Source organism: Microcaecilia unicolor, chromosome 4 (assembly GCF_901765095.1).
Source record: "Microcaecilia unicolor chromosome 4, aMicUni1.1, whole genome shotgun sequence".
Classification (NCBI taxonomy): domain Eukaryota; kingdom Metazoa; phylum Chordata; class Amphibia; order Gymnophiona; family Siphonopidae; genus Microcaecilia; species Microcaecilia unicolor.
The window spans coordinates 116,542,082-116,561,427 of NC_044034.1; positions in this window are offsets into that span (position 1 = coordinate 116,542,082).

Here is a 19,346-nt window from a genome sequence, read left to right on the forward strand (position 1 = left end):
ATCAGAATTTGGACGTTTTACAAAAACGTTCAAATTCTAAAGAGGAAAGAAGGTCATTTTCGAAAAAGATAGACGTCTATCTTTTGTGTTAGAAAATGCTATGGATGTCTTGTGATTTGGTCGTCCCTTTTTTTGGTCTATTTTCAAACAAAAGATGTCCAAATGCAAGCTATCCAAAACAGAGGAGAAGTGGCTTAATGGTTAGTGCAGTGGGCTTTGATCCTAGCAACATTAGTTCAATTGGGCAAGTCAAATACACAAGGGGCATTTTCAGATATGACTTCTAAGTCTGAATTTGGGTGTTTTTTTGTAAAATGTCTAAAATCAGAACAGGAAAGGTCATTTTCTATAAAAAAAAAAGTATATCTTTTCCTTTTGAAAATGCTGTTTGGCAAAATGTTTTGTGATTTGGGGAGTAAGGGGAGGTGATCCCCAATTCCCTCCAGTGGTCATCTGGTCATTTGGGGCACCTATTTTGTGGAGTAGAGGAGTAGCCTAGTAGTTAGAGCAGCAGACTTTGCTCTTGAGGAAGTGGGTTCACTTCCCACTGCAGGTCTTTTTTTTTTTTTTTTTATAAAAACAGGTTTAGCTCAAAACATCTAAGTTTTAGTCTTGGACATTTTTGTTTTGTTCCATTATAACTGAAAGACGTCTAAAACTTAGGAACGCCCAAGTCCCACCTTGAATACACCCCTGGCACACCCCCTTGAGATTTAGACGTCCTTCTGACGGACTTCAGAGAAAGACGTCTAAAAATAGGTTTTGAAAATACTGATTTGGTTAAGACTGATCAGGGTTTTGATGTCCTTTGGGTGCAATTAGATTTAACAGTAGCCTTTGACACAGTCTCATCCTAAATTGTTAAAGCATCTTAGGGATGTTGTTATTAACTCAACTGTGTTGCAATGATTTGGATCTTATTTTTCTGATTGGGCACATTCAGTCTGCTGAAATTCTGAGTTTTCTTCAAAAGGATTTCATCACAAGGTGTTCCTCAAGGTTCTCTTCTTTCACCTGTTCTTTCTTACTTGTATTTTGAGCCTTTGGCTAGGCTATTGGATACTTGGCAAATTAATTTTCTTTTTTTTAATGATATTCAGTTTATTGTTTTTGTGAAAAATAATCAAGAAGAAACCATTTTCGAGTTTAATAGTAGGCTCCAGATTCTTGCAGACTAGGAGTGTTCAAATGACTTAGTCCTAAATATGGACGTCTTCAGCCCTGTGGCTTTCACATAGACAATAATGTCTTAAGAGTTATGTCAGAAATTAGTGGTCATTCTTTATGTCTTTCTCAAGACATAATGAAGCCAGATTTAAAAAATAATAATAAAAAAACTATCAGGGTTTCTCTCCCTGCCCTGCTCTATGCAAGCAGACAGTGTTGGGGCTTCAGGAGAAACAGGGGGCAGTTTGGCACTTGTGCAGAGCTGTGCAGCAGGGACAGTGTTGGTTAGCAACCAGTGAGGGGTGTTGAAGGATCCAAGGGAAACCTATCAATGTGAAAGTAAATATAGTACAGAGGCTGTGGATTGGTGAGGATGTCAGTGAAGGAATGCATGTGCTTGCTGAGCCTGCTGATTGCCCTGGTAACCAGACAAAATATTCTGGCTACTGATGTTACCTTTTGAATGTTGGGAGGGAGAACTGACAGAGGATGGACGTGTTTGAAGTTCAGCTTATCAAGAGAAACTAAGGTCCTCTTTTACAAAGCTGTACTGTCGATTCTCGATGTGGCAAATGAGAGGAAGCCCATTCAATTCCTATAGGCTTCCTCTCATTTGCTGAGTGGAAATTGCTAGCATGGCTTTGTAAAAGAAGTCCAAAGTATATTTCTGTGAAACTGGCACTTAGGTTTACAAAGTTCCACAGTAACCTATGGAACATTATGTCTGAGTCTCATAGCCCTTATGATTCCCCTATTGTAACTGTGAGGGAAAAGGATGGATCAGTGAGACTCTATGTTGATTATCACACCCTAAACTCCAGGACCACACCTGCCAATTACTCAACCCCCAAATTGAAGATGCCCTTGATTTTTTTTTAACTAGAAGTCAATGGTTCTCTGTTTTAGGCCTGTGCAGTGGGTACTATCAAATTTCCATGAGTGAGGCAGACAATGAGAAAACTGTATTTATATGTCCCCTGGGGTTTTATCAGTTTAATAGGCTCCACAAGGGAGGTGTCTTGGACCCCTAAAACTTTCCAAAGGTTGATGGCAAAAACGTTGGGTGACATGAATTTACTGGACGTTTTAGTGTACCTAGATGATCTAATTGTATTTGGAACATGAAGAATACTTACTTAAGGTACTTGATCAATTGGCAGAGTAGGGCTAGGGGGCATGCAATGAAGCTACTAAGTTGTACATTTAAAACAAACCAGAGAAAATATTTCTTCACTCAACATTTAATTAAACTCTGGAATTCATTGCCAAAGAACGTGGTAAAAGTAGTTAGCTTAGCAGGGTTAAAAAAAGGTTTGAATAATTTCCTAAAAGTCCATAAGCCATTATTAAGATGGACTTAGGAAAATCCACTGCTTAGTTCTAGGATAAGCAGCATAACATGTGTTTTACTGTTGTGGGATCTTGCCAGGTACTTGTGGCCTGGATTGGCCACTGTTGGAAACAGGGTTTGATGAACTTTTGGTCTGTCCCAGTATGGCAACACTTACATTCTTATTTTCTTATACACTGTGGTCTAAAACTGTCATTAGACAAATGCAAATTCTGCCAATCTGACAAGATATGATCACATCACCTGGCCATGAACTAGTCAGTCTTAAAGAGCTGCATTCTTTCCTGAGATTCAGTGTTATAAAGAATTACTTTAAAATGGTGAGTCCCTTGATAGCACTAATGCATGGCTACCCATCCATGAATCATAAACAGAAGCACAGAATGATTTGTAAAGGAAATATTACAAGATGTCAGAGTCCATTGGTACATGATGAACCCAATAATGAAAAGATGTATTTAGGAAAATTATACAGTGTTTATGGAATGCTCCTGTTCATTACATTTAGATGCTTGCTGAATGGGTTGGGAGTAGTTCTATACCAGCCACATCCAAAGGGACTGAGACTTGTGGCCTTTATAAGTCACAGTCTAGGTATAACTGAAACTATCCTGTACATAAGCTAGGGTTCTTAGCCCTTAAAAGGGTTGTTCTGGATACATTCAGAACCTATTTATATGGGGTAGAGTTTAAGGTCAAAGAGACATTGATTTATGTGATAACAACTGCAAATCTGGATGAAACTGGACATCGGTGACTGGCTGCATTGTACCTTTACAATTTTAGTCTGAAATATTGAACTAGAAGTGCAAATGGGAATGCTGATGCATTGCCCCAACATCTCCACAGGAGTGTTAATATAAATGAAGACTGGTGTAAGCTATTAGAAACTGGAGTGGCAGGGGATGAAACTGAACTAGACATTGCAAATGCACACTAGGCAGTGAACAGCCTGGGAGTTACCACTGAGGCCCTTCACTGCACACTGTGATCTTCCATCTTTGGTTTCTACTAATATGCCAAAATTGATTTGCAGGGAATTTGGCAGGCAGGGTGATGTTCTCAGAGCAAAGAAGAGAGGTTTCAGACCTCAGACAGTCCAGATGACCCACCTAGATAGCCAACTGATGCTCAGAGAGTGGGATTGTCTATTTGTGTGAAAGCAGGTATTATACAGAGAAAGGAGAGATATCCTCTAGGTAACCCTGAACAACTGTGTTTGCCACATAAATTCCATAAAATGGAATGCAGTCTCTCCATGATGGCATGGGACAATTGAGGACAGAGTTCTGAACCCGGATAAGGGACAGATTTTATTTTCATAAGCAAGCACAAGATGTTAAAAGTGTACCACCTACATAAAAAGAAAGACTCTGCAACAAAGAGCAACAGGGTTGGTGAGTATCACAAGTCGAGACCCTATATACTTCGTATGCACAGACTTTCTGACTCTAGAAATGGACTCTCAGCATAAAGAGAACATTCTGGTTATAATAGACCACTTCACTAAGACTGCATAGGCATATCTCACATGAGATTAGAGAGCACAGGCTGTTGCCAATGTACTATGGGGGGTTTAACAGAACAGTTTTAAATATATAAGGCATGTTTAAAGCCAGTTCAACAGAGAACCAGAGATAATACGTGAGCTACCTGGTAAATGCTTATTATTGTTGCAATGATTCCATAAGGTTACCCATGATGTGTTTTGGGTGTTGCAGCAGATGGGACATTACCTCAAACTTTTCAGGGATATGTTTAAAGGTTGAAAGAGCAATTGGGGGATGCCTGTAGTCACCAGAATCTGACTACAAACTTATTCACAGACACAAACACTACTATGACCAGAGGGTAAGGCAGAGTGACTTGACAGAAGGAGATAGAGTTCTGTTAGAGAACTGGGAATTATACAGGAAACTCAAACTTGTTAACAGGTGGAGAAATAGTCTATCAGAAGAAAAAACTGTCTATCAAATACAACCAGAATGGTGAGAAGGCGCAGTAAAGGTTAAGAACTACCTCCTACCTATTAGACAGAGGAAAGTTGGGCAACCTCTAGAGTTCAACAACCTCAGATACATAGGAAAGGACAGTCAGACCCAAGATGCCAATGTCTCAAGATAGTTGAGAACTAGATGAGACCCCAGAGAATCATCAGGATATACCACAGGGTGAATCTGATAGTAAGGACTCTAAAGAATTCATTGGGGGAAACATTAGGTATATCTGGAAACCAGGAGATAACTATTTTTCATCCCTTGGAGTTTATTTTCTGTGTAAGACTGGTATGTCAAAATATGTTTTATGTCTGTACTGTTTTATGCCACAGTATAATAGTCAATGACCTTGTATTTTTTTCTCTGAAAGCCATTGTAATGAATATTAAATAAATGTATTTTCATGGATCCATGCGACTAACCTATTATTGTAACCCTTGGGCATACAGAAGATTTTGCCTTGAGATCAAAGAAATATGTTTTTGTTTGAGAAATCCTTTTGTATCTCTTTTTCTATTTGTAAAGTGATGTGGTAGCTGTGTTAGTCCACTTTTAAAAGAAAGAAATAGGAATAAAACAAAACATACAAAAGAAAATAAGATGATATCTTTTGTATTGGACTAACATTTTTTGAATAGCTTTCGAAGGAACCCTTCTTCAGATCAGATCTGTTTGAAAAGGCAGGTTGCATTTTGCACTAAACACTTGCAGATGAACTAAATAATTACTTCTGATTCCAAAGGTCAAGCCTTCCATGTACATCTATGTAAATGTACACACTGAGCTTAATTCCTGTAAGGATGGATAACTTGGAAAAACATGAACTAGAGAAGCTGCAGAATTTATGCAATTGGAATGGACTCCTGAATCCAAAGGTTTTGTTAAGAACTAAGGGGTCGATATTCAGCTCGTGGTACTCAATGTTTTGCTGAACACCACTAGTGTTATTCCCAGATATTCAGTGTCAGACCCTGCCCAGGCTTATGCAATGAATATCTGGTTTTGTGGAGTCAGCTATTCAGCATTTAACTGGCTACTATGAGTTGTGACATTAAGGTAGGACTCACTTATGTGATCCCATATATATGGTAAGCCTGACTGGTTAAATTCTGAACATGAGCTCTTAACCTCATTAATTCACCTAACCAACCCACTCAGTTGTGAAGATCCACCTACATAACTCCAGATCACTCGCTCCCTTCTTCTCTCTCCCCTACTCAATCTCTGCACACTACTAACTGTATATGATATCTTGTAATGACATTGTTAACAACATTATGTAAGCCACATTGAGCCTGCAAATAGGTGGGAAAATATGGGATACAAATGTAATAAATAAATAGATAAATAAATAAATAAATAAAACCTGTCATTTGCTGACTCTGCCTCTGGATCACTCCTCAAAATAGCCAGTTTTCACTTAGGCACTAACCCCCAAATTTTATAAAAGCTGCTAACAATTGTGTGTACAAATTTGGGCACACATTCAATTTGTGCATGCCATTTAATTGAATAACAAGCTAATTAATAATGATAATTGGATTAACAAGCAATTATTGGCACTAATTTGATTTCATTGGACTATACACATGTGAATTTAGGGGCAAGATCTGCGCCCACATTTTATGCATGAGTTCAAATAGGGGGCATAGACAAGGGAGGGTCATGAGCTGAATGGGAGCATTCCTAAAATTAATGCATGTAGTTTCAGAATAAGGGGGAAACATGCCTAATTTAGTTGCAAACATTTGCACCATATTTTAGTTGGTGCAAATGACTGCACCTAAAGTTAGGCACAATTGCTGGGAGTAGGTGCTATTCTATAAACCACTCCTAACTTTAAACATGACTTATGGAATAGAATTCATCTCTAACCAGTGGCAATAATCAGTTAAGCGCCACTGAAAATGAGCAGATAGCCCCGAGCAGGTGATTTAACCCTTCAGGAGCCATTTCTGGCTGGTTAAATCTCTTTGAATATCAACCCCTTAAAAGTCACCCAAGTTACCCTCAACCTATTTACCTAGTTACTTACAAATGAGTTCCATGCAATGAAGTGTTAACCTGGCTCTTATTGTGATTCAGTAGTATCTGGGGGGGTTTACTTGTTTTTCTATCCTCCTTTCCCACTCCTCCCAGTTCAGGCCAGGTTATCTTTCTATCTGTCTCTTTGGCTGTCTTTTTCGCAACTGCCTAGAATGGAGCTGATTTATTAAATTATGCTTTGTTTTAGCAAAGTGGTTTGCTTGAGATTTTTCCTTGCTAGTCTTTCCAATGCACAAAGAGTTCTAGCAAAGGAAAATGTTTAGTAAAACTACCATACTAAGGAATAGCACAGTAGACGTGTAAATCATGTTTATTTTATTATTTTTTTATTTTACTCACACCTTTTCAGTTGAAGCTCAAGGTGAGATACAGGAATTAAAAAATAGCTCTCAATGTAAAAACAAACAAAACCCTTTCTGCAACGTAAGTTTTTTTTCATTTTACACTGAGGGGCCCTTTTACAAAGCAGCGATAAGCCCAAGGCAAACTTACCGCATGCTAATCTGGAACTAATGCTGGCCCAATGCAGGCTGGTAGTTCCAGCCCCAGTGCACAACATTTGCCATGCTAGGGAAAATGGTTGACTATTTTCTAGAGCTGTGCTAACCTGACGGTAATCAGGCAGCACCACGTGCTACCCGGTTACTGGCAGGTTAGTGTGGGAGCCCTTACTGCCACATCAATGGGTGGCAGTAAGTGCTCCCACTCACATGGCCATGTGGTAAGACTAATCTTACCACATGGCCATGGCTATTTTCAGACATTTTTACAAGCTGCGGTAAAAAGGGCCACAGTGTGCAGGGCCTTTGTTTTACCACAGCCTAGTAAAAGAACCCCTCAATCGTTATGGCAGCTTAGGGCTGGTATAAAGATGCAGCCAGATCAAAAGGGTAATCTATTGTGAAGTGTCATACTTTGCTTTAGTTGGCCTAATGGGCCCCCTCCCTTGATCCTCTGATATGCCTCAATGCACCACCCCTGACTCCCTGATCCCCATGATGCCTCTAATCCCCCCCCCCTTTGACTCCCACAAATGTCCATGGTGGCCCATGGGTTCTGAACTCCTCACCCCTATTCTGAAGATTTTCCCAACTGTCTCCTTGCATCTTCATTTCTCGCCGTCTCACTTCTCCTACCACAAAAAACTATGCTAGAGCCCTAGTAGCCCCCCCTCAAAAAAATATCCCTCAGAACCTCTCCATACCATCTCAGAATCGTTCCATGTAGCTCCAACTTTGAAAGGGAGGAAAGAAGCCCACTCAATTCTGTCTTCACACACCATCTTGGAAAATAGCAGCTCCTAACCCCAAGCAGTTCATTGTGTTGCATTATAAAAGAGTGGATGCAAGAGCAAGTAGGCATCACATCTGCCTCCCAAAACTAGAGGTAGATTAGGTGTTTATGGGGGAGGGGAGGAGCAGTATTCACAGACATATTAGTGGGTCTACTTGGTCCCAGAGTATTTTTTGTTGGAGTGCAGCGAGAGTACAAGGGGCCACTTGGGTCACCAGGGAAAATCTTCAAGATAGGGGGTGAGGCCTTAGGGGCCTATAGTTCATGAACAGATTTCAAGGGAGCATGTTGTGGGTGGAATTGTAAAATATATGTGCACGTTTCAGTCAGCATTTATACTGCCTCTGAGTTATGCATAAGTATGAGTAAATTGCTGTTTTGTACTTGGGATTTTGAGGAGTTAATGAGGGAGTAACTGTTTTTATTTTTCAGGTCTTAAAAATTACCCCAAGAAGCTAACTAATTGAGATTTAGAACTTGACTCCTTAATTAATTCTTCTTGTATATATATAGTTTTACAAAATGCAGCACTGAAACGTGTAAGTACTACCACTTATACCCCAAATGAAGCCACATTGTTATTATTTTTTAAATAGATATTCCCATTGTACATGCCAGCAAATACATGAGTACTACTAAACATCCTTATGCATATATTTTTTTAAAACCTTTATATTCAGTAAGCATTTTGCAAAATATCCAAGACATTTTGAATATCCTGACTTATATATACTACAGAAAATGGGACATACTTTATAATAATTTATTAAGTCACATTGAACCTTACAATGGATAAACTATGCAGTATTAAACAGAAAACAGTATACTACACAATATAAAATAATTTGGGAAGATTTTCAAAAGGCACTTATCTGGTTAACAGGTGCTGCTAACCAGATAAGTGACAATGAGAGGGATATGACATCTTTTTCATTAGCCTGACTGGAAGTGATTACAGTGAAATATGAGAAATTAAACAATAGGGCTATTTTTTATAGATCTCCAAAGAGGGCATTGCAATCTTTTCTGAATTGTTTTAACTGATTATTGATATGTCTACGAATTAATTCAAATTCATGCTTTTAGGAGATTTTGATATGTCTTTAGATGGGTCCCTAGCCAGGGCTGCAAGAGATTAGATCAGTGAGCTCTTTTATGTCTTACAGGAGAGCTCTAATGATACAGTTGTAGAACTTGGTGTTTTGAGATACTAATGAACTGCACATTAACCCAGACACCCTCCAGCTGTCGAGATGAATATAAGTTAGCCCTTTTAGAAGCAAAAGATGGTATCTTCCTTTCAAATTGAAATTTCTATAGAAGTGAATGAAACAACTTTTAAAATATTGAAGTCTTCAAACTAGCTACCACAGGGAAAAAAGTGACATGTATTTTCAAAGCACTTAGACTTACAAAGTTCCATAGTAACCTATAGAACTTTGTAAGTCTAAGTGCTTTAAGTTAATCATTTCATTTAATTAATTATATTACTTTAACACACCTATGAATCACACTCACTGCAATGTACAAACATTGGGCCAGGAAATGGATGATAAGATGTTCATGCGAGGATCAATATTAAGCTACGATGCTCACTGTTTTTCTTTAAATTCTGAGTTTAGCATTAAAAAATGTGTATTTTCAATGCCTCTATATGAATAAACAATAGGACCAACTACATGTATAATACATTGTCCACTGGTAGCTAAACAAATAGCAGCGAAATCCAGGTGCTATAGATAGAGCTATGTGGTTGACTTTATGGAATTTCATCTGTAGAGCTAGGTATTCCCACTTTGCCCAAACAAAATATAGTTATGGGGCAATTCTATAACATAGGTGTTCACACTTACACATACATTATGCAGGTAAATGTTTAAAATACTAGTAATTATGCACATTTGTGTACACACTCATGCATAAGTTCTAGCACGGTGCCTAATGGTTGCAAATACCAGCTTAATTTATAAAGCACTTATTTACAAGGGAGTGTACACAGGGGAAAACATGAGCAGAACATAGGTGTGGCTACCACTTATGTGCATTTCTCTTGAACTTAGGCTCTCACAGTTACCTTAGCTCTATGGCTGAAGTAAATGTGAGTGCCTAAATGGAAGGTGTGTAAATACTCTTTATAGAATATCCCCCCCCCCCCCGATATTCAAAACCATTTAACCGGCCAGGAATGGTACCTGTCTGGTTAAACGGTACATAGCCGGCTATCCGGCGATATTCAGCGGGGGGATAACTGGCTATCTCATGCTGAATATTGCCAGTTAATAACTAACAGATATCAGGTCATATTGTCCAATATAACCGCTGATTTTGAAAGCTGGTTTAGCAACCATATTTGGTCGTGTGAAAATGTGGACTATCTTTGGCCAGTTTAAAGATAACTGGCTAGTGCTGAATATTGGCTTATCCAGTTATCTTTAAACCGGACACAAATAAACCGGATATTCAATGCCGGCCACAGCCCGGCATTGAATATCTGAGCTAAGCGCCAACTGCCGGAGTTAGCTAGTCTAACTTCTGCAGTTTGAATATTGGCCCCTATGATTCTAACTGATGCCTACTGGTCACCTAATTAGAGACATCCAATTATAGAATTGCCTCACTAGTGCCAAAATGGCAGGTTGGATTTTTGCTGCAACTATCCATTGCCACAGGAGTTTTGTTTCGAAAGTAAGTGAAAACAGTGATTTTATCAGAGAGTTGGTAATGTGAACTAGACAGTGATGTCAATTTATGTATAGGACACTGGCTTATTGAAAAGGTTTTTGGGGATGGATAATGAAATGTAATGGTTTTTTATTGAAATTGGTAGGTGGGTGGAAGAGAGAGCTTATTATTTAGGGGTTGATATGCAATGTGATTGAAACACACAGGAAAGATTTCAGCTGCATTTAACTGGACAGTGCTGCTTAATTTCACTCTAACTTCTTAGTCAAAATCTGGGCAATGCAGGTCCAGTCTGGGAAGAGCCAGCATTTATGTGAGCTGAGGCAATGGAGGTTCAATCTGGGAAGAGTCAACATTTATATGGGCTGAGGCCATATTCAGTGATGGTGCCATAAGCAGACAAATAGGAAGACACATAAAACTGTCCTATCTTTGCCCACTTAGCTAAATAAATGCCAGCACTGAATATTGACTGGCACCTTGATAAAGGGTATTTTCCAATGCCATCTATATTCTGATCACCCTTCCAATTTACCTTCCCCTTATTCTCCCTCAGGCCTCCAGAATCCAAGTTCTCAGATTCTGCTTCTGAATCCCCTAAATCCAAGCCCTCCATTCTTTTTCTAACCCTCCTGAATTCAAGCCCCACCCCACATGGATTCAAAAGGCATCAGAATTCAGGAGGGGATTGGAATCAGGAAGGAGGGTCAGAAGAGCTACTACTTAGGTAACACCTCTTACACCCAGATAAGTGCCAGTGGTCTACACATGTCTAGACATTTGAAATCAGTGCTTAGACATGGCTCTGCATTAAATATCTATGTCTTAGCTGGTGGTGGTCAGTATTTTTTTTATGCTATTATAACAGCTGAAAATTGGGTATATAATTTGTATCACACTTTGGAATGACATTTTAGACTGGACTGACTAGTGAGGTATATAAATCAAAGTACTGGAAATAACAAAAGGGGCATAATCTGTGAGTATTTTCAGAGGGACTAGTGAAGGGCCATAAGGTGGACATCCAACTCTGAATGCAGAAGGGGAAAGGAACTACCATGTCCTTAAAGATGGATGTCCATATTTAGGACTGATACTTGACCCATGTAGGTTAAAGAAAGGTACTCTGATTGAGCAGTTCTCTACTAGAGGGAGTAAGGGAAGTCACTACAGGTATTTTTCAGTCCTGGGGGGGGGGGGGGGGTCAAAAAAATGCAAACAGAACAAAGAGATTAATTCTCCAACTATTTCTCAGCCAACTGCTTTTTGCCATTGGGCTACTTCTCCACATAGACACCTGTGTGGCCATTTTATAATATGGATGTTCCTCTGCAGCCACAAAGATGTCCATGTCACTTGTTTTCTCCTGTTCATAATTTGAACATCTCATTTTGTAAAATGGATTCTCATGCTGGATGTACCCAGCATCTGGTTGTCCATTTCTCACGTATTTTAGAACAGGCTGTAAGTCAGCAGATTCTGCTCTAAAATACATGAGAAATGGATGTCCATATCTGATGTACAGACTTGGATGTCCATATTCTGAGTTGGACATCATTTCTAAAATTCTGTTTCACATGACTTTCAGGCTCATTTTCGAAAGAGAAGGACGCCCATCTTTTCACATAAATCGGAAGATGGGTGTCCTTCTCACAGGGTCGCCCAAATCAGCATAATCGAAAGATGATTTTGGGCGTCCCCAACTGCTTTCCGTCGCAGGGATGACCAAAGTTCACAGGGGTGTGTTGGAGGCGTAACGAAGGCAGGACTTGGGCGTGCCTAACACATGGGTGTCCTCGACCCATAATGGAAAAAAGGGCGTCCCTGACGAACACTTGGATGATTTTACCTGGTTCTGTTTTTCTTACGACTAAGCCACAAAAAGGTGCCCTAACTGACCAGATGACCACCGGAGAGAATTGGGGATTACCTCCCCTTACTCCCCCAGTGGTCACTAACCCCCTTCCACCCTAAAAAAAACTCTTGAAAAATATTTTGTGCCAGCCTCTATGCCAGCCTCAGATGTCATACTCAATCACAGCAGTATGCAGGTCCCTGGAGCAGTTTAAGTGGGTGCAGTGCACTTAAGGCAGGTGGACCCAGGCCCATCCCCCTCCCTACCTGTTACATTTGTGGAGGAAACAGCGAGCCCTCCAAAACCCACCAGAAACCCACTGTAACCACATCTAGGTGCCCCCCCTTACCCGTAAGGACTATGATAGTGGTGTATAGTTGGGGGTAGTGGGTTTTGGGGGGGCGGTTGGGGGGCTCAGCACAAAAGGTAAGGGAGCTAAGTACCTGGGAACAATTTCTGAAGTCCACTGCAGTGCCCCCTAGGGTGCCCGGTTGGTGTCCTGGCATGTCAAGGGATCCATTGCACTATGAATGCTGGCTCCTCCCATGACCAAAGGGCTTGCATTTGGTCATTTCTGAGATGGGCGTCCTTGGTTTCCATTATCGCCGAAAATCAGAAATGACCAAGTCTAGGGACGACCATCTCTAAGGACGACCTAAATTTCAAGATTTGTGCGTCCCTAACCGTATTATCGAAACGAAAGATGGACGTCCATCTTGTTTCGATAATACAGGTTTCCCCGCCCCTCTACTGGGACGTTTTGCAAGGACGTCCTCAGCAAAACATGGGTGTCCCTTTCGATTATGCCCCTCTAAGAATACAAATGGGGCTATCAAAGGGGATCCAAACTCTATTATTACTACTACTACTACTTCTACTTATCACTTCTATAGTGCTACAAGGCATACGCAGCGCTGTACACCAAACATGAAAAAGACAGCCCCTGCTCAAAGAGCTCACAATCTAAATAGGACAGGCAAACATACAGAACAACTAAGAGGTAAGGGAATTAAAGAGGTGGGTATAAAAGGGTACAGGGGAAGTGAGTAGTGGTTAGGAGTCAAAAGCAGCATTAAAGAGGTGGGCGTTTAGCCTGGATTTGAAAACGGTCAAAGACGGGGCTAGACGTACTGGCTCGGGAAGATGAAATGGGCTAAGAAGAGCATTAAAAAAGATTTATCAGTTCTTACACTCCTTGGATGGGAGAATACTTCAATATAGGAAATGTTGGGATAGAGATTTTGGATGGTTAGGGCTAGGACATCACTGGACACAGCTATGAATAAATATGTTGTTGCCAGTAATATGCTAGATAATTGCTGGAAATTATTGTATAGATGGTACTATACCCCAGACAAGCTTGTGAATTTAGATCTCACAGGGGAGAAATATTGCTGGTGGGTATGCAAACAGGATGGAATTGTTATTCATCTATGGTGGAACTGTGCAAAAGGAAGAGCTTGTAAGAGAATTCAAGCTAAACCTGACTATATGTTGCTAGGTATTCTGTCACCAACAGGATGTCTCAATCACAATGTTTTGACGTGCAGTTAAACTTAACATCACTAGTAAAGACTCAAAACTCTTGATCCAATTATTATTTAATGTTGTCAAAGGCAAATGGAAAACACTTACTATGAAGATGTACTGGAATTTGAGTCTGTCATTGCAGGTCTGTGTACTATATCCAGCTCCTCAAACAGGAAGGGAAAATCGGACACAGTTTGGCTGGTAATGTTATAAATACTAGTGTGTGATAAAAACATAATGAATTACAGAGAGTTTGAAAGCAACAGCAGCAGGAATACAATTACAGAGTGGAACACATTCTGATTTCTCTCAGACAGGCTGTTCCTCTCATACACAATGTTTTCTCACAGACACAGCCACCATGGGAGGGAGTAACAAGCTTCTTATAAAGCATGCTTGGAGCACAAGGCAATCCAATAAAGAAAACCCACGAGTCACTAGGAACAGGGAACATGCACAGAAATGACCAGTCACAGAGAACTACAGGGACATGTAGTTCATACCACAACTGTGCTTCAAATATACAGACAATATAATCTGCTCCTATTTAAATGGGCATGTTGTTGTCTATGTACTTGTAATTCTTGTTAATTGATTAAACCAATAAAGTTGATTTAAAAAAAAGAATTAAAATGGTGTAAAAAGTTTAATAAATAAAGAGGTGATCAAGGAACGTTTTGTAAACAATTTCAGAAATTTTAGAATGTGTTGTGTAGTCTTAGAAAGATGAAATTGGAAATTGTGAGAGATGAGAAGTGGCATGTGTGTGCGGGGGGGGGGGGGGGGCAGAAGTTTATTTTGGAAGATGTTGGAGGGAAAAGTGTTAGAGTGAAAGATTAACGAGTAGATTTGCTTTAACATTATTCTTTGAGGTAGAAGAGATGAAAATAATATTTCAGGCCCTAAAATCTTGCAATTGATGCTTGTCTGCCATATCTTATTTAAGTAGGGACTGATATCTGCATTAAAACTATCCATCAATTGATTACTACATCCTAACGGACCAGGCCCACCTTCCAATACTGGAGCAGGCTGAAAATAGACTATTAATAAATATATGCAATATGTTGCAATAAATGTAGATGAGCTAGATAACTACCAAGCTGTTTTAAATTTTCCATGTCTGGGAATGACAATAGAGAAAGTGGTGAGAAATAAATTATACTATTATTGTTAAGAAGCAAAATGTTTATATAAGAAGTAAGTAAAAATAGAACATTGAGGTTTTGTGGCTCTACAAAGTGGTTATGAATTTTGATAAATATTATTATTTATTGGTGATCATTTATCAGAATCACAGGACCAAGCAATGAGCCTGGGAGTAAAGATTGATTTTAGCTCGGTGATAGAACATCAGGTATTTAGGGTAATATGAAGGTGCTATTCTTATTCAATACTAAGGCTGTGTGAGTAATGATTTTACTAAGATCTCACTACTGCATTTGACATTACTGATTAGTCCAAGTAGCTTTTTAATTGATGGACTGAAGAAGAAGTCTTCTCTTGCTTTTCTTCTTTATTTAAGTGGTTGAACACTTGCTGTTATGAATGGAGGTGAGTTCAAAGTCTGTCTAATTTTATGCAGAATTATTGTCACCCCTACATTTAACTTCTATTTAGCATCATTTTGCAGACATTGTCTATTGATTTAACATTAGATTATATCTATCCGGGAAAGGACAGGGCTCAAGAAGTTCATAAAAGTAGGCGGTTGATCATAACATAAGACTGAACCCAACAAATGTGGAGATTACATGGATTCACAATACAATTATAACATTTGATAATTATTGTTGGCTGAGGGGAGATATGGATAGAGGTCTATAAAACAATGAGTGGAATGGAACAGGTAGACATGAATCACTTGTTTACTCTTCCCAACAATTACAAGGACTAGGGAGCACACAATGAAGATACAAAGTAGTAAATTTAAAATGAATTAATGCTTCAAAGTACATATGTTGTAGCAAGTATTGTTTATTATCCCTCTTTTCCCATATCCCATGGCCTTATCTCTTCAGTATTACTTTTCCCTTTCCCAACAATCTGATGGTTCACCTCCTTATTTCCCAAGTGTCCAAAGCCCTTGATTTTCCCCCCACTCCTTCAGTATCTCCCCTTGTTCCGTCCTAATGCCACTATCTTTTTTGTTGTATTGAATTTTATGTTCTCACCCTCCATGTTCTCACTGTCCTCCCAAAAGATACTGAATATAATTTAATACTTCTTATAAAAGCACAGGAGTAGTGTAGAACATCATATACACTGACTTTGTTAAAGTCATATTTATAAAGGAAAACTATAAAACATTCTTGGAAATTATATTCTAATCATATCTAATTAAAAAAAAACAGGAACACGTTCTATAATTTGTAATGGTCGAACTATGTAAGTAGATTGGACACTACATATTGATCTACTTGACAGCTTCTGATTCAATCTGATAAACATTATCAAGTTTAGTTTTAATCATAAAGTCAACAGTGATTGTTGAATTTATATCTATAGCTGAATGACTGATTTATTTTACATACATTAGGATGTTATTTCTCAGATTTGCTTATTCATGCTAAAGATCTGTTCATATTAAGATCTGTAGAAATTATAATTTAATTTCAAATATTTTAATGCAACTTGCACACAATTCTATGTTCTTAGGGGGCGATATTCAGACCGCAGGAGGTGGCCAGGCTGACTCCCGCAGTCAATGCTGAGCCCAGTTATTCAATGCTTGGCCATTTCTGGTAACCTGCATTAAATATCCGGTTTATTTTTTGCCAGTTTCAACTTAACTGGTCAAGTCAATATTCAGAGCTGGATAGTTAAATTAAACTGTCTAAACATAAGCCTGCTATTTTTAGCCAGCAATACATTAAATATTAGCGGGTAGCTGGTTATATTACGCAATATAACCAGTTATCCGCTAAGGCAGAGATTCTATATATGGCGCCTAAAATATTGGTGCAGAAATCAATGCTGATTAAGCATATTCTCTAAGCAGCGCCTAGATTTAGGCACGGTATATATAATATACTTAGTTGATAATTCTGCACCCAAAACTATGCACCTCCATTTACACCAAGAAAAATGTGGTGTAAATTCTGGCACATATATTTAGGCGCACTGGACCATATTCTATAACTACGTGTATAAATTTCAGAACGCCCACAAAATACCCATTTCCCCAACTATAACCATGCCTATTTTGCCTTTGTGCATTAGAAGCTAGGTGTACTGCATTATAGAATGTGCTTAGCAAGTTCTGCGTGTAAATTCTAATTATTGCTAATTAGTGCTTATTATTGCTTGTTAAGAGCTGTTATCAATGATGATTAGCTTGTTAAGCCAATATTTCTCTTTTCTAGTATTGCCCTCCCCCTTTGCCCCATCTCCCCTTTTCCAGCATTGGATTCCCCCAGTACCTCCATCTCCCTCTTTTCCAGCGTTGCCTTCCTCCTTGGCCCCATCTTCATCACTTTTTCAGCATTGCATCCCCCCTTGGCCCCCATCTCCCCCTATTTTAGCATGTACACCCAGCTAGCATTTTTCCTACTCCTTCAATCTGCTCTGCCCCACTTTCACTCCTCCCACATGTCCTGCATCACTCCCTCACCCTTGCTCTTTCCATCTCCATTTCTTCTTGCTCCCCGTGTTCTTCTCTACCTCTCTTCTAATACCATCAGTGGCAGCGATTAAAATAGGCTACTTCTGGACAGCATCAGAACTTTCATTCTGTAGGGTCCCATTTAATTTGGTGCAACTTCCTGCTCCCACATGGGTAGGACCTTGCAGAGAGAAAGCTCTGATGTCGGCCATAAGCTTGTTCTAATTACTGCTGCTGCTGATAATGGAAGAAAGATAGGGAAGATTGCAGGAAGGGAGATGAAAGGGAGAAGAAGAGTGTGAGAGAGGGAAGCAGGACCCATAGGGGGTGGGAGTCAGGGGAAAATGAGCAGAAGAGGAGGAGATATAGAGATAGAGCAGACTTGGGGCAAAATTTGTTAATGGGCAGATGGGACCTCTTTATGCAGGGGCCTGGGGCAGCTGCCCCTTTTGTCCATTGGTAAAGTTGATCCCGACTCCACAAGAAAAGGAGTCAAACTATCTGTGATGTGTAAACTTGGATAATCACAGTTTTTTTTGTACTTTCAAAGATCCCCTAATTAGTTGAAAAAACAGACATCTAATTTTACAATCTGTAAACACCTAAGAATAGAAGCCCTATTTGTACAGATGTGATAAACAGACCTTCCTCACAGGCAGAAGAAATGGAGATTTAATTGAAGACATTCACAACATTTGCTATAAAAGTGAAAGTGTTATTGCTAGGCAACTTCAATCTGCCAGATGTTTATTGGGTTATCCTGGCTGCAGTGTCATTCTAAAAGTAAGGAGATCTTGGATTTTCAATCAGGAAAACTCTTCTGGCAGCTTGTAATAGAACCTAAGAGGCAAGGATCAATATAACATAGAAAGACAATATATCGAGAATCTCATAAGTATAAACGTCAACATCGAAGTTAGACCTGGTGCTTATGAACTGAGAAAGTGTTTCTGATGTCATACACACCAATAATCATTAGATAATATGGCTGAGTATTAGGGCAGAGGCAGTGATTGTTCAATCAAAGGTAAATGTCCTAGACTTCATGGAAACAAATATGGTAAAAATGGGGGAGTACCTCAAGGAATTGTTAGGGAGATGGGATCATACAGGGGAAGCAGAAAGGCAATGATCACAACTGTAAGAAGATATTATAAAGGAAATCAAGGGTCCTGTTTACTAAGGAGCACTAGTGTTTATAGTGTGTGCTAAAAGTTAGAGACAGCCATATATTCCTATAGGTATCTATAGTATTAGCACACATTAATTTTTAGCGTGTGCTAAAAGCACTAGCGCTCCTATAGCGCAGTTTAGTAAACAGGGCCCTAGGCAATTTATTATGAGAACAAATAAATGTAAGATGAAAAGGGGATCAATTTGGTTGTTGAAATAAGTAACCAAAAAGATAAGAGAAAGAAGGTTAACAAAAAGAGACTGCAGAAAGAGGAAGACAGGAAGCAATATCAGAGAAAAGTAAGAGAAGCTGGGAAAGTAGTGAGGAAAGCAAAATGGAAATGGAAGAGAAAATAGCTATTACTGTAAAATGACGAGACAAGATATTTTTAGATATGTCAATGACAGGAGAAGTACAAAAGTGGCATTATGAAATTGAAAGGTGACAGGTGGATTATGCAGAGGCTGAAGAAGAAAAAAAGTTTACTTGCATAACAAATATTTCTGTTCAGTATCCCAAGCTGGTGTAATGTATTTGGGTGAATTTATACCATGATTTCTATGGCACTTATGAGAGAATTTCATAAAGTCATATAGATGTCTATAGGGCCCTTGTAATAAACTATGTCAAGCATCTAATGCACGGTT